This window comes from Crotalus tigris, unplaced genomic scaffold (assembly GCF_016545835.1).
Source record: "Crotalus tigris isolate CLP2741 ecotype Arizona unplaced genomic scaffold, ASM1654583v1 scf7180000017764.6130737, whole genome shotgun sequence".
Lineage (NCBI taxonomy): Eukaryota > Metazoa > Chordata > Lepidosauria > Squamata > Viperidae > Crotalus > Crotalus tigris.
The window spans coordinates 5440963-5464172 of record NW_024096618.1 but is presented as its reverse complement, the minus strand read 5'-3'; the positions used below and the strand labels follow the sequence as shown (position 1 = coordinate 5464172).

General features: G+C 43.1%; 1 protein-coding gene across 3 annotated transcripts in view; it reads left to right on the top strand.

The window, feature by feature from the left end:
- The first annotated feature begins 693 nt into the window (after nucleotides 1-693).
- Nucleotides 694-23210, top strand: part of SHISAL1 (shisa like 1) — a 104860-nt gene continuing 82343 nt past the window's right edge. The window contains exons 1-2 of one of the 3 annotated variants that reach the window (XM_039341364.1): nucleotides 1260-2020; nucleotides 9511-9642. The gene's annotated coding sequence lies outside the window, so the exon portion shown is untranslated. Of the gene's footprint in view, nucleotides 1230-1259; nucleotides 2021-9510; nucleotides 9643-23210 lie in introns of those variants that run through there. The other 2 variants (XM_039341365.1, XM_039341363.1) reach the window with 2 other exon arrangements.

The following is a 23210-nucleotide window of genomic DNA, read 5'->3' as shown; positions in this document are numbered from 1 at the left end:
CATATGTGCCATCTTGCAGATGTTGACAGCACTGTCTCCATAAACACCCAGCGTAAAATGGACTGTACGGGTTGAGCAAGCACAGTACCATTGTACACCATTTCAAGGCGGAAAGACAAGCATATTTTGGGGATTCTTTAATTTCCTGCCCTGAAGAGTGAGGGCTGACCTAAACGCCCAATTCTAAGCATTTTAGCTTAGCACAAACACAGCAGAAGGCTTGTTGTGGAAATAAAATTAGGTTCTAGGCTTCCTTGAACCTCTCACAGTGTACTAAATGAATGGAAAGAAAAGCAGCGAACTGGGTGTTCATCAAGCGACATAAGAATTTCTCCAAGAAATTTGCATAATTTATTAAGCATCGTAGCTTCTTAAAGTTGCTTAAACTTCTCCAAAGGAAGTCAAGTTGGAATGCTGATGAGAATTCTCCAAAGACATATAGCTAATCCCAAGAGTAATTGTTTAAAAAAACAAGCAGTGACCATTTAGAAGGCAAAGGAGAAAAAGAATAATTATTTATCACGACTATTTTTAATGATTATTATATTTAGAACGTATCCATCCAAGTTAATATTTCACATCAAAGAATTTGAGCTGCCAGCCAGTTTTGGCAGGTATCTATTGTTCCTTGGCCAAATGTAATCATAATGCAATCCTTCAGACTTCTGCACACTCCAAAATGGCATTTAAGATATATATGCAAAGAACGGGGCTGGGTGGGCTGGGTGACAGCGCGCATGTTTATGTGTTTGTAGAGAACCGAAGCTGCATGGAGCCACTTTAGAAGCATCCGGATGCAGCCTAACCCTGAAGGGCCTTGAAAAGAAGCGCTCTGATAGAAACAGCAAATTGGGAGCTCGGGGGCTCTTTCCGACCCTTTAATCCTCACCAAACGTTCCCCTCCTACGGATCTCAACGTTTCAACCGAGCTTGCACAAAACTGCCACTAACTAAACTTGGACGGGCCACCGGGCACCCAAGTCTCAGGCGTGCAGGGGTTTTCGCTCGCTACTAATTGCAAAGCCGGGTCGGGACTGCAAAACCCTGGACGAGAGATCCCTTCCAACTGCATGGAGCGGGAGCGGGACGACCCTGCTTGGCGCGTTGAACCGTCTAGTTCGGTTGCGGGAGCGACCGGGCTGCTCTGCTGTTCAGACTAAGCTCCGTCCCCAGCGGCGAGAGTCGCTTCGGAATAAGCCTATCTAGCACCGGGCTCCAGAGGAGGACGGGTAAGCGCGCCTTTCTGCAGGCTAACCGCCACAACTCCCCGCCCCCCAGAGGGTTTCCCTCCGGCGCAGCCTTGCAACCCGTCGGCTTTCGGGGACGCCGCTCCGCTGAGGTTTGATCCCCAGAGCTGGTGGGAGGGGAATAACAGAATAACAAGAGTCACACTATTAGAACGTGTCATAGAATAACAAAAGAGTTGGAAGGGACCTCGGAGGTCATCTAGTCCAACCCCCTGCCTCCGGCGGGAGACCCTATACCATTTCGAACAAGGGGCTGTCTCAGTCGCTTTCTCGAAAGCCTCCAGGGGAGGGAGCAGCCACAACTTCTGGAGGCAAGCCGTTCCCTAGGATGATTGTTGGCGCTCTCAGAAAATGTCTCCTTATTTCTAGGTCGAATCTCTCCTTCCACCCATTGTTCCTTGTCCTCCTCGCAAGAGGGGCGGGGGAGAAGCGAGGAGGCACCGGCCTCCCACCGAGCGCCCCTCTCCGCCGCCACCGGCTTTAACCTCTCTCGATGGGCAGCGGAGACTGCCCGCTTCCTCGGGCTGCCGCGCCGCGCCGCTCTTCCTCCTCCTCCTCCTCCTTCTCTCCACCCCTCCGGCTTGGTCGGGCGCAAAGGGAGGGGCAGGGGGTGTCGCTCTGCCCGCGCGGGGAGGCGCCCCCGATCCGCCCTCGGCAAGAGCTGGCTGAAAAGCAGGCGGGCGCGGACGGGTCAGTCGCGCTCCTTAGCCGGCGGTGATGTCGCTGCTCGCTAGCCCCGGCGCTTCCCACAGGGGGACCAGATTGCCGTTCAGGTGGGTGAGCCTCCGTGGGTGCCCCCCCCCTTTTTGCCGCCGCCGCGTCTGAGCTGCCCCTTCCTTCTCCCCTCCCTCCCTCCCTCCGCCGGGCGGGGCTTCTGGCGCGCGCTGAGTTAGGGAAGACGCCCCCCCCTCCCGCCATCTCGCGGGCTGCTGCTGCTGCTGCTTTCCCGAGAAGCTAACGCGGTCTCCCCTGTCGAGGATGAGGGAAACCCGGCTTCTACGTCCGCCGCTCCCTCGGGCGAAGAGAGCGGGGAAAGGGCGGCTTCCCAGCGCCATCCTTCCTCTCGCTCCCTTCCCGGCTCAGCCTACCTCGCAGGGGTGGTGTTTTTTAGGGGGGAGGGGCAATCAGGGACGCCGCGAGAGGGAGGACTAATGCCCCCCCCCCAGAACCCCCTATTGTAAAAACAAGGAGCGCCTTTCATTAGGGAACGGAGTAAATCTTGGCTTCACTGAATCGGCATCAGCGCCCTAAAAAAAAAATAATAAATTGCCGGGGACCGTGCCTCAGTTTTGGGGTTCGGGCAGCCGGTCGGATTCTTTCCCCCTCCCCACATGAGGAGGGCTGGCGCTGCCCAGAGACGCCTCGGAAATCCGCGGGACGGGCTGCGGGGGGGGGGGAGCGGCGGCGGCGCCGGGCGGACGGGCGGGGGAGGGGGCGTCAGGGGCGCCCATGCGCTGCTCGCCTTCTCTGCCCCGCCCCTATTCCGCGGCGCGCGGTTGCCGGGGTTCCAGCTGGGAAGGGGGCTCGCGGGGCAGGCGCCTACGGAGAAGGAGTGGTAGGGCATGGAAACTCCCCCCCCCCCGCCACCCCAGGCAGCGGCTGCAGCTTCACGCCTTGGAAACCGGAGCCCGCGTCTCAAGAGACGAGAGTTGAAAGTTCCGGGGAGCCTCCCCTCGCTCTGCTGTACCTTCCGGGGGAAAGTTGGGGCAGGGATCCCCCTAGAGCAGTGGTTCTCAACCTGTGGGTTGGGACCCCATTTGGGGTCGAAGGACCATTTCACGGTCGCCAAACCACGCTGTCCGCCATTTTTTTCCTTTTTCCCCAGCTGTTCTACTCCCTCTTATTGGTGGCCACACCCACATGGGGGTCACCACAACATGGGAACTGTATTATGGGGTCACAGCATTAGAAAGGTTGAGAACCACTGCCCTAGAGGCTGGCTAGAAGGTCAACTGGGCGATGGGGGCACGGTGGGGGCGGGGCAGGGTCAAAGCGGGAGCCTCTCACTTCGACCCCAGTCACTGTGTGTGGATCCTCCATCGGGTGTTCAACGGGTGGCAAAACACCCGGTGCCAGTGCCAGTTTGTGGCTCCGGGTGACTTGAAAAAAAATAGGAATTTGGTACAAGTAGTCCTCGAGTTAACGACCGACTTTAATGTTGCTAAATGCAGTCCGAGGTTTATGTTGCTAAATGAAACATTTGCTGAGTTGAGTTTTGCCCCATTTTATGACTTTCCTTGCCACGGTTGTTAAGTGAATTGGTGCATTTATCAAATTAGTAGCACGGTTGTCAAGGGGATCTGGATTTCCCCATTGGCTTTGTGTGTCAGAAAGTCACAAAAGGTGATCAAGTGACCGTGGGACACTGCGATCATCATAAATGCTGACCACTTGCCAAGCGTCTGGATTTTGATTACGTGACTATGGGGATGCTGCAATGGTCGTAAGTGTGAAAAATGCTCATAACTCACTTTTTTCAGTGCCATTGTAACTTTGAATGGTCACTAAATGAACTGTTGTAAGTCGAGGACTACCTGTAAGCTCATGCAGTTTAGTCTGAAAAGGTGTGACCAGATAGCCCGTGACTATGGTACACAATACAGCACTTCTACAGCAGGTACCTTACAAAGTTGTGGTCAACTCGAAAATAACAATATAGCAAAATAACAGAGTTGAAGGGACTTTGGAGGTCTTCTAGTCCAAACCCCTACTCAAGAAGGAAGCTTATACCATTCTGGACAAATGGCTGTCCAATCTTTTTTTAAAAAACCTCCAGTGATGAAGCACCCACAACTTCCCAAAGTAAGGTTTTCCACTGATAAATTGTTATTACAGTCAGGAAATTTTTCCTTCGTTCTAGATTGGATCTTTCCTTGATAAGTTTCCGTCCCTTAACTTCTTGTCCTATCCAATCTTTATCAACCTCCAAGATGGGTGGACTTCAACTCCCAGAATTCCCCAGCCAGGAATGGGGAAAAGAAATTGTATCCAGCACCCTCTATATTTGTGTATGTGTGTGTGTTTGAGAGAGAGTGAGAGTGAGAGTGAGAGAGAGAGAGAGAGAGAGAGAGAGAGAGAGAGAGAGAGAGTGAGTATATATATTACATAGGATAATATGTAATTTGGGCAGCAGCCTTTCCTAGAAGTTGACAATTTTGTACACTGTTGCCCGGGGGATTGAAGTTCCAAGCAGAGGGTGGACTAGAAGTCCTTCAAGGTCCCTTCCAACTCTATTATTCTGTTAAGTTAGTGCAAGTATGCGGAGTCTGGTTCCTTGATTTTTCTTGCAGCCCCTGTAGCGAGAGCGGCTGCAGGAAGCCTCTCTAATTTCTTCTATGTAGCCAAGTGCTGTAATGGGTTTGGCAGAAGTCTGTGATTTTGCATAAACCTTGTATTATATTTTTCTGGAGATTTTTTTTTTCTTTGCAGCCCTGGCCAGATCTAATCTGTATTGGATCTTCATTATTCATTTGGTACCTCTTTCGCCATCCTATTGACTAATGGAGAATTAGTTCTGAACTCCTTCATATATGTTTATCTCAAAGATGGACTATTCTGCAGCTTTCTTTAGTCCCTCTTCTGTTTCCCGAGAACATCTGTGGAGTCAACAAGGATAAATTTTCCCAACAGGACAGTGGTAAACTGACAGCCAGGGTGGGGGTTTCAGTTTACTACTTCACTTATCACAAATCTAAAAACACCGAAAAATACAATTAAAAAACCCCCCAGCAATAATTCTGTGTGAATTTGCTTTGCAGACAAACCATGTTTCCTTTAGTTCAAAGACAGATGAACGATGAGGGCTGGGGAAAAAGATAAGTAATGAGGAGGCAGCAAATGACTCGTTGATTTCCAGGCTCAGAATCTAAATGGTACCGTATCTTATTAGTATTTCCATTAGGAAATTCCCAGGGTTCATGGATATCCACAGGGTATGGTCAGAAAAGTCGAGATGACTGCAGCTGAAGCTCTCTGTTTTTTATGTACCTTAGGCAGAACTTTTGACTATACCATTGTGGCCACGTCTTGACTTTTTTGACCGTACAAGTTAGATAAGATAAGATAACCTTTATTGTCATTTTTTTTTACTGTGGGCACAACGGCACACATCAAAAATGAAATTTAGTTGCCCACTCTCAAAGTTCACCCTTGCTAAGAGTTGGAGGCTGAATTAGGAAGCTGAAAAAAAATCCATTTTCAGTGACAAATAACCTGTAACTGTTGCCAAGAACATACGGAGTTGCTTGATTTGATGTAGAAATAGAGGAGACCCCTATAAGTCTGTCCACAATGAAATTGTCTGTTTTATTCAGTTGCCCTGAATCCTTTATTATTTAAGTACTATTTAAATCATTGTTTCTCAACCTTGGCGACTTTAAGATGGGTGAACTTCAACTCACAGAATCTGGCTGGGGAATTCGGGAGTTGAAGTTCACCCATCTTAATGTTGCCAAGGTTAAGAAACAACCTTGGTAGGACAGGAAGTAACAAACGGAAAATTATCAAGGAGAGATCCAACCTAGAAACTGTGAGGAATTTCCTGTCAGTGAGCATAATTAATCAGTGTTGCTTTCAGAAGTTGTGGATGCTCCTTCACTGGAGGTCTTTAAGAAGAGATTGGACAACCATTTGTCCAGAATGGTATAGGGCAGTGGTTCTCAACCTGTGGGTCGGGACCCCATTTGGGGTCAAACGACCATTTCACGGGGGTCACCAAACAACACAGTCTGCCATTTTTTCCCCTTTTCCTTACCTGTGCTACTCCCTTTTATTTTATTTTATTCTATTTTATTCTATTGGCTTTTGAAAGCCAATAGAACAGACTCTCTTGAATAGAGTCTAATTCTATTGGCTTTCAAAAGCCAATAGGAATTGTCCAGGCTGTCTCTGCCCTGCTGAGCCCGCCAAAAGTCCATTCTGCAAACGGTGCTGCACCAGTTGAGTAGTCCTCGACTTACGACCGGTTGAGTAGTCCTCGACTTATGACCGGTTGAGGGGTCGCGGCATTAAAAAGGTTGAGAACCACTGGTATAGGGTCTCCTGCTTGAGCAGGGGGTTGGACTAGAAGACCTCCAAGGTCCCTTCCAACTCTGTTATTCTGTTTTAGAGGCTACAATACTTCAGAGTTTCAGATGTCCTGCGCTCAATACATGAATTCTCCACCCTGCCCTTTCGGAGAGAGCAACTCTTGTGTGGGGTTGAGGGTGGATTACTGGAATGACTCTGCAGCTGCTGTTCTGCCCTTTCTCAAAGTGAGAGAGAATGAGAGTTGCTGCTATCGAAGTCCATCCATCTTCCTCAGCCTAAGAAGTCAGAAGCCCAGGCGATCTGGACCACCCAGGCTGCTCTCCAAAATGCACGTATTAGGACAGGAATTCTTTTGCATGTGCTTCCAATAAGCTCTGCAGTTAAGCAGATGGATTTGAACTTGGTAGCCAAGTTCAATCCAGCCCAAATATTTGCTCTCCTCAGTAGGGCTTCTTAGAGCCCCAACATTTTAGCAGGGATATTTTCCACTCTCACCTAATGTTGCCTCCCCATGAGAAAATAAGCACTAGATTTCTCTCTCGTTAAGGCAAGTTTAACCAAATGCTTAGAATGGCAGGCTTAGCCGTTCTATGTAGTCCATGCTGACAGGGCATCTGGGCTATCCCCTTGCTCCTATGTGCCCTCTTGGATGGGCTGTTTCTGAATCCAGATACAGCCTTTTTCTGAAAAATTACTAAACCCAGGCTCAGAGGAAACTGAGGAGGAAGCCAGTCAGACAAGGGCTGCTCCCATAGATTTCCCATGAGAGACTGGTAACTAAGAAGGCCAACTCAAGCCTCAGGTTCAGTAGCATCTAGAACAGGAGTATAAACTGCCGGCCCATGGGCCAGATGCATCACACAGAAGCCGCGCCCACTCCAGCTCCGGCAAGGTGAAAAAGGTCAAAATACGTTGCGACACGTCATGTTTGACACCCCTGTTCTAGACGTAACCATTGGTCAGCCAAGAAGAGCTTGCCCACTGAAGCAGATCTTTGGAATCACGTGTGAGTAAGCCTCTGAACCTTTAATCTGTACACCATCCTAAGACCACAGACATCCCTGCTTTCAGAACTTGAGTTACAAGAAAGCATGCTATTGGCTTCTCTTTCTCCAGGGCACTGCAAACCTAGAGGCATCTCTGCTCCTGATTCAAGAGATGTTCATGCACACGTAACCTGTCAGCAACTCCTGCTGCCAAACCCATCTTTCCTCAGTGCTGGACCACAGCTGCAGAACCATCTGTGCAATTGTAGGAAAAAACACAGCAACTATATTGCTAACTGGTGTTATATCAAGATCTACCTCCACCCCTCTCAAAGGCCTTGAAGTTGCATCCTAGTAATCTTAGAAGAAGAACATTGGAAGTTGTTATTTAGAGGCCTCTGTTATTGTTGTTAGTTGCGAAGTCATGTCCGACCCATCGCGACCCCATGGACAATGTTCATCCAGGTCTTCCTGTCCTCTACCATCTTCTGGAGTTCATTTAAGCTCATGCCTACTGCTTCAGTGACTCCATCCAGCCACCTCATTCTCTGTCGTCCCTTTCTTCTATTGCCCTCAGTCTTTCCCAGCATTAGGCTCTTCTCCAGTGAGTCCTTCTGGCCAAAGTACTTGAGTTTCAACTTCAGGATGTGGCCTTTTAAAGAGCAGTCAGGGTTGATCTCCTCTAGGACTGACCAGTTTGATCGCCTTGCAGTCCAGGGGACTCGCAGGAGTCTTCTCCAGCACCATAGTTCAAAGGCCTCCATTCTTTTCAGCCTTTCTTATAGTCCAACTTTCATAGCCATACATTGCAACTGGGAGAACAAGGTCAGTTCTGACAAAGAGATTGGACAACATGGAGCCTGTTCTCTGGTTGAAAGAGGAAAAAGGGGGCAATAAATTAGTGAAGGTTTACTCCCTTCTCCCTGAACACTTTTTAAAGAGTTCTTGGGTTTTTTTAAAAAAAAATTGATAAATTTATACAGTCACCCATCTCACGTGAAGTGATTCTGGGCTTTTAAGAAGTCTTCCAAGCAGGCTTGAAGAAGAGGAAAATAGGTAGCTCCAGAAGCTGAAAAGGATGGAAGCGAGCCAGCGTTACAATGTCTGTTATTTTCTACCTTCCAGAAGGCAAGGTTAGCAACATTATTTGCTACCTCAAAACCTTGTCTTCTTGATTGCTCTGCAGTACAGTTGACTTATGAGTCAATGTTTGCCATTCTTAATCATTGGTGTCTTGGAGAGCTCATTAGTGTTTCCATGACAATGTGACCCTAAGATTGTTCTGGTTATCACTCTGCCTGTGCTTGATATTTATAGTCACACCGATGAATGGGGTGCCATGATTATCTAACTGGGAGGACTTGCTTCCTCCCCTGCCCTGATTTCTTTACCATATTTGATATGGAAAAGTGAGAGACCATCGACCGTTGACTGTTGTCTGCATTAATGTTTCTTGTGTTCTCTGGGGAATTTCTGGCAATTGAAGTCCATACATCTTAAACACTGGTCTATATTTTTATTTTTGGTAGATTGATATGCCAGGTAGGGAAAGTTCCAACAGGAACTGGAGAGATTTTAAACGTCATGGCTGAATATTTTGCATTTGTTTTAAGTCATTTAAATTTAGTCTGTACATTTACTCAGAGTATCTTAAGGCTTGTAGTTTCAGGAATAGCTGATTGCATTAAATTGTATAAAATCTTTGTCTGCATTTCTAAGAACTCTTTCTTTAGTTGGATGTTAAACTAAATAAGGGGAAAAGAAAAGCATTTTTAGGAACTAGTTACCTACCTAATCTTAGGCATACATGCAGTCTTATTTCAACTTTTTGTACTTTTTTTTTTTCAGGATGGGAATTATGGGGTTGATTACATCTGGACGACAGATGTTGGGGAAAGTTAATTTATGTGACATATTTAATTGGATCTTTCACAAATATATAGTTCTATCATTACATCCAGTTTGTATTGTACAATACAAACCAGGCATGGAACTGGAAGCAAAGTGTTACTGTGGACTGTCATATTGCCTCTTACTCATTTCTCATTGCTCTGTATTTTGTAAAGAGGAAATTTAATGTTAAATCTGCTTCTAGCAAGTTTTAAACTGCTAAATGATGATGTAGAAGGAGTGACTTAAAATGAAAATTCAGGTTTCTTGTGCTTAGTAAATGAGTTCTGAAGAATAACTGCACCAATTGCATTGCCTGTCCTGATTTTTAATTTTTCTGCTTTCTTGCTCCATTGTAGATTCTCTTTCAAATTGCAGTGAGCAGGGCAGATTGGTTCTGACATACAAGTGCAGCTGCTGAGCAGTAACAAAAGAGGAGGCTTTAGGATGAAGACAGAGTAACAAGCCTGAACAGACATGTTGATTTGAAGGTGAAAATCTAAGTTGGGGGCACCTAGCGTCTGTTGGAAAACCTTGAAGTAGCTGTGTCTTTTTCTGGTCTCCTGTGCCTGCTTCTGTAGCTGATGCACCTGATCCCAGGAACAGATATGCATTCCCTCAGGATCTTCTCAGCAGTGATCCATGAGGTCCATTACATTTGGCCTTTCGAATCCAGGTGACTGCACAGCCCTAACTGATAAGGAAGCATCTTTTGCTTTAACTGGGAAAGAGGACAATAAAAGTGGATAAAACAAATTGTAGATGGTATTAATCCACACCAGGGGGAAACAAGGGCTTATCAAAAGCTGATTCCCCTTGAGTCAAGCTCCTATCCTAGTGGCTAAAAAGGAACCATTTGTGCAGTTTTCTTGAACAGCACTGAATTGGCTTGTCACTGCCTTCTACCAGGACGTTGATTTTTTTTTTTTTTTTAACTTCCTACTATAGGAGAAGATGAGATTTCTGGTGGTTTCCCATCTGGGTCAGACCTTTGTTAGCTTTTTCAAGGTTGGGAGAACATTTTGAACTCTACTTTTATCCCCTGTAAACTTGCTTTGATTTTAAGCGGTGTAATATGCATTTTCTCTGAGCATTCTTTTGTTATAACAAAAGGACTCTGGTAACAAGCTGTCCTGTGCTTGTTAGGATGAGCCCTCAGGCACTAAAAATTCTTACATATTATATATTTTTAATGGCCTGACAGATTTAGTGTTCAAGGTTGACTCGACTCAATGGTCAGTGAGATAGATTTGAAATGCTATCAGTGAGGCATGAAGAGTAAGCGATATATTTCATTCACACGTACAAAACATACACTTTGAGAGCAGTAATCTCTGGGAATAGAGATTCATTTAGCCGATGGTGTTTGATAGAATCAATCTCCATGATTTTTCCTCACTCTACGGAATATGATTGGTCACTTCGGCAATTAAATGTTGAATGAGACAGAAATTTTGCTTATTATTTTGGGGGGGTTTTTTGTGAGTGGGATTTTAAAACAGTGCTAAAGAGCAGGTAAATTTTTGCCAATCTAGCTCTTTGTCAGGAAAGCTCTTAATTTGTTTCTGATATCGGGGAGGAAAGTGGATCTGTTGCAGACTCATCTTGCATTTTAAGAATCAAAATTTCAGTGATGATTTTGTTGAGTAATAATTCAGTTTGTTGATTAGCATGCTATATCTTAGCTGAATAGTAGCAACATGTGTTGATGCAACAATTTTGCTAAGATAGTTTACAGACTGAACCAGCAAGCCATGATGATCTAAATTTAATGTACCATTATGTACTGCCCAAATGGAAGTAATTTGCATAGGGAATAATTTGCATAGTATATGCTAATTAATTAATATTTAGAACTGCTTTGGCATTCTTTTGCTGTGTCCTTACAGTTGAAGTAATTGGAAGACAGATGTCCATAATAAAGCCAAATACCAACATTTGCAAATGTTGGTAACCATCTTCACAGCTTCACCCCACACAGATTTCTTTTATGATTTATCATGGGCCTGAAACATCTTCTCATCTTGTCTTCCAATCTATAAAAGCTCTGAACAGCTATTTACAAGTCTGATTTAGGCTCTATACCAATTACAATGAATAATTTGAAAAGCAGTTTATCTTTAGTTTTTTGTTCATTATGCAACATTCATGAGATTTTATGCATGTATTACAGAGGTTCAAAAGCAACTGGTATATCATCTGTAGAGATGTTTTTAGGTAACCCCTTTGCAGCAAATGAAATGCTTACAGTTTGTCTGATTAGTTGAGATCTTGCAAACAGTTCCCAAATAGTCAAAATTAGTCAATCCTGAGGTGCTAGTCTAGCTTTAGCTTTAACAGTGCTAAAGAAAGAAAATATTCCAAATTTCTAAACAGAACACATCTGCTAATAAATTCATTAGATGAGTTTGCAAAGAACTACTTTTCAGAACATAGCTGCATTCAAATATAAAACCAATTAAAGTGTTAATTTGCATTACAAAAGATTATTGCCTTTTAGATAGAAGGAAAGGATCTTTTGACTAGATGAAAAAATGTTTTAGAAAATCAGTTTGGACTTCCCTACTACCCTCACTGCTTTCCTTCAGAGCCTAGCTCATTTGTACCCTGTCTAACCTGACCAACATTAAACCCCAGCTGTGTTTGTGGTCAGCTACCCAGGAGATTTCATTAGCTCATTAAGTAGCATGTGCTTCTCCTTGCAGAAAAGTCTTGAGTGCTGGCTAATAAACCACTTCTTAGAATCTAGGAACACTTAACCCAACTTTTCCTTGGAAGAGAGATCCTAATAGTGGAAAGATTTATTTATAATCTACAATCGGCTTTTTTTTTTAAAAAAAAAAAACAAAAACAAATTTCCATACAATTTGTTGTATTTTAAATGTTCAACAATGCTTTTATCTAATTGCACAGGAAGTCAATTGGAGTGTCCTGTCTTTGAGGTGACTGAAATCTTCTTGATCCCTCCCTCTCATAACATACATAACACAAAGCCCACTCTGACTATGTGTGTCCTGTTGTTTTGTAGCCTTTTGCCCCAAATTCCACTTCTGTCGTTTCAGTAACAATTTCATGCACAGTTTACTAGCAGATTCCACTGAACGTTGTAGGAATTATTTCTCTGTAAACACCTATAGGGTTATTACATTGGTTAGATTTCCCCACTGCATGGGTTTATTCATAAATGAATGAATCCTTGTTGAAATGGTGCAGAAGGGTATATGGATTCTATGCATTTGTTGTTTTCATAATACATGACCAAGAGTTTTATCTGAAGTATCTTAGGGCTAACTAATTCTGTTTATGTGTTTTAATTATATGATTTCCAGCTCTGTTCCACAGAGAACTTGATGGGGTTTTGTGAGAAACTTAAGAGCAAAATGTAAATTTTAAAGAAAAATTCTTTGGGATAGGCAAGGGATGTCCATAACCATTTTTTCTAAGGGAAAGCAATCACATCCTGGTCATTGAACAGTGATTGGTCAAGTTTTAATTTTATTCCATTTTATTACTAATTTTGTAGCACTAGAGCTTTGCTGCCTGATCGAGGTCCCTGGAATATACCTTCTGAAATGCATATATACATTGTTTTAACCAGTGGATTCCTCCCCCTAAAAAAAATTTGAAAATCTGATACTAGTACTATCAGCATAATTTAGTATGTTGCATACAGGGCCATAAGAAGAGGCATTGTGATGCTAAATACATTTTTAAGTTAGATTTAGATAGTAGTCAATGAAAGAAATGTTGAGGATATAGTATTTGTAAGCCTTATTTATATCTAACCAGTATTGAATTGTCTGGAATAAATTATATGCGACTCGAGTCAAAAATAATAGTTACCCTGCATGGCTTAGCTAGGGCATGTAGAGATGTAGACAACTTGAAAGAAAACGCTGATTTCCTTGCTTCAATCTGGTGGTGATTCACATGTTAGGCCATGCAGGAATTTGTATTCCAAGACTTCTGTTAAACACCCCCAGTGTCTTGTATGAAAGGATGAAGATTTCAAGAAACCACAATTAAACAAAGCATCTCCTTGTATGTAACTATATAGAATAGGGGTGTCAAACTCGCAATGTCACGTGACGTGTCGCGATGTATCGTGACTTTTTTTCCATTGCCGGCAATGGAGTGGGCACAGTTTTGCTATGATGCATCTGGCCCGCAGGCCGACAGTTTGACAACCCTGATATAGAAGCTAAGATTACGGACTTCTTGGGATCTCATTTATAGTAGCTGGTTTCCAGCAAGGGCTGGGCATGGTTTCCTGAGTTGTGCTGTTGCTTGCATCCTGGAGGGAATGAAAAAGCAACAAGAGGATTGCAGATTTTATACTGCAACATGTACATTGTGGTAATCTGATCAAATGAATGCAGACAATCCCTAATTGTCTGAAAATCATGGTATAATAAAAATTGATAACTAAGGAGGGGAGGTTTTTTCATTTAAGGGCATACTTCGTATGAGTTTCTGCAAGGTGTGTTAAAAAATATTGAAGAAAATCAGGATGGTGCAATGAAAGCTCCATATTTTTTTATGTGTGTCACACCCCTATATGACACACATGATTGCACTGGCACAGCCCACCCTCTGAAGACACCCTCTGCAGATCCCCTTGCTTCATAATATATTTTAGTTGTGTCATCCTTGTAACCTATTGATAAAATACTTCCCAATTCTTATTGTAAATGAGCAGGGGGTACTTATCAAAGCTCTTTGTGATGCGGTTATTTAAAGGGATGTGACATTTTATGTTTCCCTAGTGACATTTTTTGGAAGTCATCGCATTAGCAAGACAAATTTAATTCTTCCAATGCCATTTCTAATAAGAAAGTTGCACGAAGAATGTGCCTCAGTAATTCACTGTATTATAACTCCCTGATCTTCATGTGCAGATTAGTATAGGCAACCAAGTAAATAATTATTTAACCACCTTTTTAAATTACATTTTGGAGTAACAAAATCCAGCTTTCGGTGCCTTTTTGAGTTAGTGCTAGGAAGAAATGATTATATCTTACCATGAAATAGAAGATGTGACTTATTTATTATGAAGAGAGATATTCAATAACAGATGCCAGAACTGAACATGCCAAAAGAAAAGTTAACTTCAGCTTCATTGATTTTTGCTTGCAGATTAGCCTGACACGGAAAGAGTAGAAACATATCAAGCAAATATTCATTGTGTCTTTCATAAATGTAGTTATAAAGATGTGCACACAGACAATATAATTCATCATTGCTTTCTTGTCAGTTCTGGAAGAGCACTGTTAGGCATTGGCTGAGTTCATAAAATGAAACAAACCATATTTACAATGTCCTGTTACGTGTAAATCTCAAGATGGGTGTTCTTTAACCTTGAGATCTTGCTGTGAAAACAGCCAGCAAGGTTGGTTTTGAAAAGTAGTCCCATTTGTCCAGCTGACCCAGAACTGCCGGTGCAAGAAATGGAATACATTACAGAATGTACTTGAAAATGCTTCAGGACCATTTTGCCGTCTCTCTCAAGCATTTCCCATTCTTTTGAAGGAAATTCCAAATCGGTTGATTTCATCCAGGATTTTCAGAGGTTTCAGCCCAATAAGTGTTAATATTTCCAGCCTTGCTTCTCACACAGGCCAGGATCAGAAGCCATGATTCTATCTAATGCAGGGGTCTTCAAACTTGGCCCTTTTATGACTTGTGGACTTCAACTCCCAGAATTCCTCAGCTGAGGAATTCTGGGAGTTACGTCCACAAGTCATTAAAGGGCCAGGTTTGAAGACCCCCGTCTTAGGTCCTTGGTTAGGACTCAAACTGTTAAGTTTTTACCAGTCCCAGACTTTGAATTGAATTGAATTGAAGATTAAATTGATGGTGGTGGTGATGATGGTGGTGATGGAGGAAGGAGAAGAAGAAGGGAGGAGGAGGAGGAGGAGAAGAAGATCTGTCAAATATTCACATCTGCCTATCCCAGGTCCTTGGTAAGATCTCGATAGGTAGACAAAAATGCCAAACCCAGTCTGAACATGCAGCTGACTGTGATTAATAATATAATAATTCTGGACAATAAGTTGGTGTAATTTCCGGTCTGACTTTTAGTTCTTCTAAGCATTGAACAACAGGATCCCTCCTGCACTGGAGGCATTGGGACCTTGGGTGCTCATTAGCCTCATCTAAGCATGGAAAAATCAGAGCTTCCACTGTGAGTGAGAATTTTGAAAGTTTCTCTAGAGACAGCTGAGATGTTTATTTCAGCTTATTTTTATTCTTTTGACAACTTACCTTCCTTTTTCTTGCCTCTCCCAACCTTAGGTAAAATTAACTGTTAAAGAGGAAGATGAACAGTGGAAATAAACAACAGGTCCTGCCTCTAAGGAAATCTTTTGTATTTTCATTTGCACATGGTTTTCACCTTAATCGTGAATAATTTAGGGATCATTTCATCTCATCTCTCTGTTCAGACCATTTTAATGGAAAACTGTATTTTCATAGTTGGACATGGCTGCTATTATGCTTTAAGTGGCATAATTTTTCCAATGTTCCTCATCTTTTATTTACCTCAATCTTGCAAAGCCCAGTCAATTTGAGAGTCTTATCACTGCTTCATGCTCAAAATATGAGCATTTCTGATTCCTAATCATCTCTGCCAGGGAGCTGCTGGCCTTCATGGTGACTTATGGATTAATTTACTGCTTTTTGGAATTTTGACTGTATGGTGCTACTCCCATCATTTCAATACACCTACCTCTTTTGTGGGATTCTTTCTGTCCAATTTTTACAGCTGTAGATTATTGCTAGAAATGTATCCCTTATGATCTGGTCTCATTTTGTCAGTACCTCCCTCCTTTGAATTAATCTCCATCAGGCTCTTTATCTGTATGTATTCTTGAGCCCCAGAAAAGAACATTATTTTCACTTATTCATTGTCAGCTGCAAATTCACTAAGCTTGCTGATTGGCATCACCTTTGTCTTCTAACATTAATCCAGGTTTTTTGCTTTCCATTTTTATTTTATAATGAGATCTTCTAAATCTTCTATTCTAATTTACTTTCAACTAATGAAATAAATGATTTTGAACTCTAGTTCTGGTTCCCCTTCTCGTCTCCTCAAAACCTGACAATACAATACACTAGCTATAAATTAATCCAGAAAAAGATCCATTCTTGGGCATTTCTGGATGGAGGGAGGCAAGTGATATTGTAAACATCACAACATCCTTATGCAGATTCCATAAATGCAGCATTCTCAGCATAATGGACTATTATGGTGATAACATCATGCTGTGGTTAACATCATGCTGTGGTTTCCAGTGTGCGCCTATGTGCCTATCTTCCTTGTTCTCTTATTCTATTTTTCAAATTCCATTTTGAGGTACCTGTTTCACACTAAAGATTCCCCAGAAGAATGATGGCTGGGTCTGGGTGATTGTTAGTCTTAATATATGCCACATTGAGGCATAATCTGCACAATGGCCTTGCTGTAATCAATGAAGCAAAGACCGGCCTTCTTAAATAATAATTAAATACCGTATTTTCTAGCGTATAAGACGACTGGGCGTATAAAACGACCCCCAACTTTTGAAAAGATTTTCATGGTTTAGCAAGTCATCTTATACGCCAGAAAATACGGGTACTTTAACTTTCTAATAAAAGTAATGTAAGTCCTAAACACATTAGCATTTCATTATATTTCATCGCTTGTTCCTGATCTGCTGAAGACAAATGTAGCTGGGTAACATCCCATAATAAGCATGGGGGCGCACTTGTGAAGCTTTGCAGTATATGAGGAGGACTAAAGGATAGTGGGAGGGGGGAGGAAAGCGGGTCACAGCGCTAGCCAAGCCCAGCTGTCCAACAGGTAGAGACTTTGGATCCATTTTCTCCAAATGGATCTGAAAACACCCTCTACTCTCACTTGCCCGACCCCCAAGGCTGCCCATGCCAGGTGGGGCTGGCAAAGGCGGCGCATCCTAAAGTCCGTCGGTGGAGGTGCTTGCCAGACCATGGGCGGATCACTCTGTCATCTGCCCAGTGAGAGCACCAGCCACAGCAGGTTGCCAAAGAAGCGGCCAAGCACGGAGGAGGAAATGCTGAGCGTCCGTCCGTTGGGGTCCCAGGGCTTCTGGCGCTCAGCGCGATGCACCGGGTGTGGTCAACCCCGAGGAAGCGGCACCCTCTGCGCAGGCGTCGGCTCCCACCAGCTGCTCCTGCCAGCCACCCAAGCAGAGGCTCATGGCGGGAGGGTTTCCTTGGGGGAGGAAAAGCCCCGCTTGCACCGCCTCCCTCCACCACCCTAGACTGGGAGGGGCAGGATCCCCGCCCGGGAGGCGGACACTTCTGCAAAATCGCTGGCCTTCCGTGAGCGCTGAGCAGCACTTAGGCAGCAAGGGGGGCAGGGGCACTTCTTCTCGGGAAGCCCCCACCGCTGACCCAACCCGGGCATCCTTACTCGGCTGGCTCTCTGCCAGCGCTCCTCTTCCACCATTGGTCCGCCAATGCTCCAACCTCGCCCCTTCCTCCCGGCTGTTTCTTGGAGGGACACTTTTCTAGGGCTATTTGGCTACTCTTAAACTCTCATCCGGACAGCCAATCCCCGCGCCAAGGGGTGAAGAGCATGGAGCGCAGGATACGGAGGAGCTTGCTTTGATGTATCATATTTTCCGGCATATAAGACGACTGGGCGTATAAGACAACCCCCAACTTTTGAGAAGATTTTCATGGTTTAGAAAGTCGTCTTATACGCCAGAAAATACGGTAATATGAACATGTTCCTATTGTAATCCAAAATAATAAATGCTGGCTGGGAAATTTTAGAAGTTGAAATCCACACATCTTACGGTTGCTGAGGCTGAGGAACTCTGGACTAAGCTAATTCTATGGCATGTACAAAATTTTCTTGCCAGACGAACTTACGTGTATTTATTGAGAAGTGAATCCAGCTGTGTTCAGTGTATTTGGAAATTGAAAACTCTGTCACTGAAGAGTAATTATATTTATTTAAATGACTTTGACTACAGCTGTTATTGAGAATCTGTGAACTGTGTTTTGCTTTTCTAGTGTTCTGTCTTAATGAAATTCTCCATGCCTAAGATTTTACCCAAATGTTAGGCAAAAACTGTTGTAGGTTTCTGGACCAGTTGAGATATATGCGCACGTGATTTTTACATCGTCCGAAGTATAGTTTTGAACCCATCTGGGACAAAAGTGGGATCTAGAGAACAGAAGAAAAAGGACCCACATAATTTATTTCTTATTTGCTCAGGGTTGCTGCTTGGCTCTTCCCTATGCTTTCTTTCCTCTCTAAGGAAAAATAATTCCCATTATAAATATTAGAGCTATCCTTAATTCTACAGATGTTCATTGGCAAGAATTGCCCAGCTGTGGGAATCAGGATTACCTTCCTCCAAACAGAAATGTGTTTCCCACAAGTTGGGTTTGTATGGTTTGTAAGTTGCATTGTGGATTTTCCATGAATCAAAAGGTTCAACCATCTTGATAAAAACAATCCTTAATTTGAAGCCCATATGTGGTACCAATAAAGGAGACTATTTCAGAGTTGAAATGAGGGATCCATAGTGCTCTCTGAGCTTGGTTGTTTTCTTACAGATGTTTCATTACCCAACCAGGTAACATCATCAATGCTGGTCACTGCAAGAAGTCACTGAACTTCTGCAAGAAAACAACCAAGCTTAGAGAGCACCGAGGACCCTTCAATTCAGTGACTTAATTTTTTCGGTGACTCTTTTCACATGGATTCTATTGTATGAAAGAAGGACGGTGTTAATGGAGATTTAAAATGATTAGCGTTTAGAACAAAAGCAAACGCGTTGAAGTTATCTGTGGTTGTGTTGTTGTTAATTGCGAAGTCGTGTCCGACCCATCGCGACCCCATGGACAACGTTCCTCCAGGTCTTCCTGTCCTCTACCATCTTCTGGAGTCCATTTAAGTTCACCCCTACTGCTTCAGTGACTCCATCCAGCCATCCCATTCTCTGTCGTCCCGTTCTTCTATTGCCCTCAATCTTTCCCAGCATTAGGCCCTTCTCCAGGGAGTCCTTCCTTCTCATTAGGTGGCCAAAGTATTTGAGTTTCAACTTCAGGATCTGGCCTTCTAAAGAGCAGTCGGGGTTGATCTCTTCTAGGACTGACCGGTTTGAACGCCTTGCAGTCCAAGGGACTTGCAGGAGTCTTCTCCAGCACCATAATTTAAAGGCCTCAAGTCTTTGGCGCTCAGCCTTTCTTATGGTCCAACTTTCACAGCCATACATTGCAACTCGGAAAACCATGACTTGGACTATACGCACTTTTGTTGGCAGGGTGATGTCTCTGCTTTTTAGTATGTTGTCTAGATTTGCCATAGCTTTCCTCCCCAGGAGCAAACGTCTTTTAATTTCTTGGCTGAAGTCCCCATCTGAGGTGATCGTTGAGCCCAGAAAAATAAAATCTGTCACTACCTCCATTTCTTCCCCATCTATTTGCCAGGAATTGAGAGGGCCGGATGCCATGATTTTGGTTTTCTTAATGTTGAGTTTCAAGCCAACTTTTGCACTCTCCTTCTTGTGTTGGTGTACGTATGTGCAATTTACAGTAATCCTTTTCTACTGTACAGTGTAAAATGTTATGGATGTTTTTAACCTAAACATTGTGCCACTATTGGTAACAATAGCAAATACAGGATTTAGTTATAGGATTTTGTATTCCCTATTCAACAACCCTGGAAATCAACAAAAATTGTTAAATCGGTTTAGGAGAAATATCTGAATAGATGGCATGAAATCTCATAGATGTACGATTTTCAGTTTTCTTTTCAGCCACTTAAGAATTTTGGGGAGGTACAAATAAAAATATTTAAGGGTTAACTTGTATTAACTCCAGCCTCAGCAAAACAGGTCTCAGCTGTGACAGCCAAGCAACCATTGGAACATTCTCTTTCCCTCCCATTTTGTTGCTTTTTTTTTTTCCATTGCTGGCTTAAAATTCTGGGAGTTGTAATCCAGCATGTTCATGTTTAAGGAGATTGGCAAGTTCTGTCTATGGAGATGCTCAGTCATCCAGGTCATAGTTGTTCTAAAAATGCTTTTTCACGAGGCAACTGGACTTTCTTGTTTTTTCTTTGAAGATGTTTCGTTTCTTATTCAAGAAGCTTCTTCAGCTCTGACTGGATGGTGAGGAATGGAAGTATTTATACTCCTTGCAGATAGCTGGACATTTGCATTCTTTTAGAGAGTTCGTTGATGCTGAAAAGAACTGTGAAAGGATTGTGTCTCCAGTCTATAACGCAATCCTTTCAGCAGTTCCAAGAAGGCTCCATACCCATTTGCACTACTCAGGTGACCCTGAAGACACAGATAAACCTCCAGGTGGCTTCAACGACTCTCTAAAAAAATGCAAATGACCAGCTGTCTGCAAGGAGTATAAATCCTTCCATTCCCCACCATCTAGTCAGAGCTGAAGAAGCTTCTTGAATGAGAAGTGAAACGTCTTCAAGAAAAACAAGAAAGTCCTGTTGCCTCCTGAAAAAGCATCTTTGGGTTGGCAAGTCCTGTTACGAGAGAGCTTGTCCAGGAAGATTCCATTCATATGCTGAATGCCCTATTCCAAATATGAAATCTGGTGGCTGAGAAAACTAGAACCATTGATCAGTTGAGTAAGAGACAGCTACTGCAGATGTGCAGTCAGGAACCTTGGCAGGGGAATAAAAATATCAGGATGATCTTGAAGTCACAGGAGCCCCTCCCCCTGCAGACACCCCTATATGTGATACTTGCTATCTGTGTCATTCTTGTGTTGCTTCTGAACAGCATATCATAGGAAACATCACAATTGGACTGTTTGGAAGGATCATCATATCCCTCCAGACCAGTGTTTCTCAACCTTGACAATTTTAAGGCATGTGGACTTCAGCTCCCAGAATTCCACAGCCAGCATTGCTGGCTGTGGAATTTTGGGAGTTGAAGTCCACATGCCTTAAAATTGTCAAGATTGAGAAACACTGCTCCAGACTTCTAAACTTCTAAGTCTGATTTTATCCAGCAATGTGCCCTGGTTGCAAACTGCAATTTTAAAACTGCTAAGATACTGGTTCCCATTTCAGACTCATTTGAAACTACTCATCCTTACCCAGAGATGCTTTTTCACAAGGAAAATGGACTTTCTTGTTTTTCTTTGAAGACATTTTGCTTCTCATCCAAGAAGCTTCTTCAGCTCTGACTGGATGATGGGGAATGGAAGGATTTATATACTTCTTGCAGAAAGCTGGTCATTTGCATTTTTTTAGAGAATTGTTGATACCACCTGGAGGCTTATCTGTGTTATCAGGGTCACCTGAGTAGTGCAAATGGGTGTGGAGGCTTCTTGGAATTGTTGAAAGGACTGTGTTGTAGACTGAAGATAGATGATGTCGTATCCCTCCCCCTCTGTTGAGAAAGAGCTGTTCAGTTTTGAGATAGATGGCCTGTTTGGCCAATCAGTCAGCCTCTTGAGACTGTGGTTTTCAACCGTGTGCTGATATTTCTGAAATGGTTTCGTGTTAGATGATGTTCTGATAGTGCAGGAAAAAAACCTATGGTTGATAATTAAAGAATAACACGCTGCATGCAAAAATTACATATGGAGACTTTTTCTGCAAAGGGTAAAACTGACAACTCTTTTCCTTCATTTAAAAATATAATACTGATGTGAGATTTGAAATATCAAAGGAGAATGAAAGAAACTATCGAGCAAAAGGATTATGAAAAAAAAAATCACAAGAGAATAAAAGGCATGATGCTTGTTAAATGTATGAGCTGACTGGAACGATCTTCAACTTCACTTTTTAAAAACGTTTTCTGGATTCACAGCAGCTCTCCCCAATTCCCTCCCTCCAAGATGTAATAATAATGATGATGATGATGATGTTGGAAGGGACCTTGGAGATCATCTAGCCCAACCCCCTGCTCAGGCAGGAAACCCTATACCATTTCAGACAAATGACTGTCCAGTCTCTTCTTAAAAACTTCCAGTGTATTGGAGCATTCACTGCTTCTGGAGGCAGGTTGTTCCACTGGTTAATTGTTCTAACTGTCAGGAAGTTTCTCCTTAGTTCTAGGTTGCTTCTCTCCTTGATTAGTTTCCATCCATTGCTTCTTGCCTGTCGTCAGGCACTTTGGAGAATAACTTGACTCCCTCTTCTTTGTGGCAACCCCTGAGATATTAGAACACTGCTATCATGTCCCCCCTCATCCTTCTCTTCATTAAACTAGACATACCCAATTCCAGCAACCGTTTCTTTTATGTTTTAGCCTCCAGTCCCCTAATCATCTTTGTGTCCGTTTAAACTCCCAGAATTCTCAGCCGTGGCCACATGAGGTAAAGAGTTCTGGGAGTTGAAGTCTATCATTGTCCAGGATGGGCAAGACTAACCCTGAAGTTTCAATTTCTGCAGTGTTCCCTGCAAATTTTATTATAAGTCTATTTGGGATTTGATCATTAAGCGTTTGTGTATAAAGATGCATTTTGTGTACATGTAATCCTCAGAATTCCAAAAGTTTGCCATTAAAGAAGGCCTGATGAGCTCAACTCCTGCTTCTTTCATGAACATATCCTGTTCTTTTCTTGGCAGCATTAAGAGAGCAGTTTACCACTGCCTTCTTCTAGCATGTTGTTTTGACTTAGCAAGATGGGATGTCCTAGTGGTCTCCCATCCATGTTTTGGCCAGGCCTGACCTTGCTAAGTTTCTAAGATCCAGTCAAGGTTATCGAGACATGACTACTTGGTAATGCAACCCTTTGGGTACTTTTTCATGAACCAAATAAAATTCACAGCAAGAAAAAATCTTGTGTCATTTTAATTAATTTGTAAGGACTTTTAGTTCATAGCTGTCAATGGATGAAAAAGAGATAATTTTCCTCCCGAAGGAATTCATAGCCGAAAGATTCTACAGGACTGGAAATGGTAGATAACTATTATATGTTGTCTGAATCTTATGACTAATAGATGGCAAGACTTATTTATTTTGCTCTGGTCAGATAATCAGAAACTGGAATTCAGTCTAGCTTACAAAACCAGTGCATTTATTTCAGCAAACTGACCAAATTA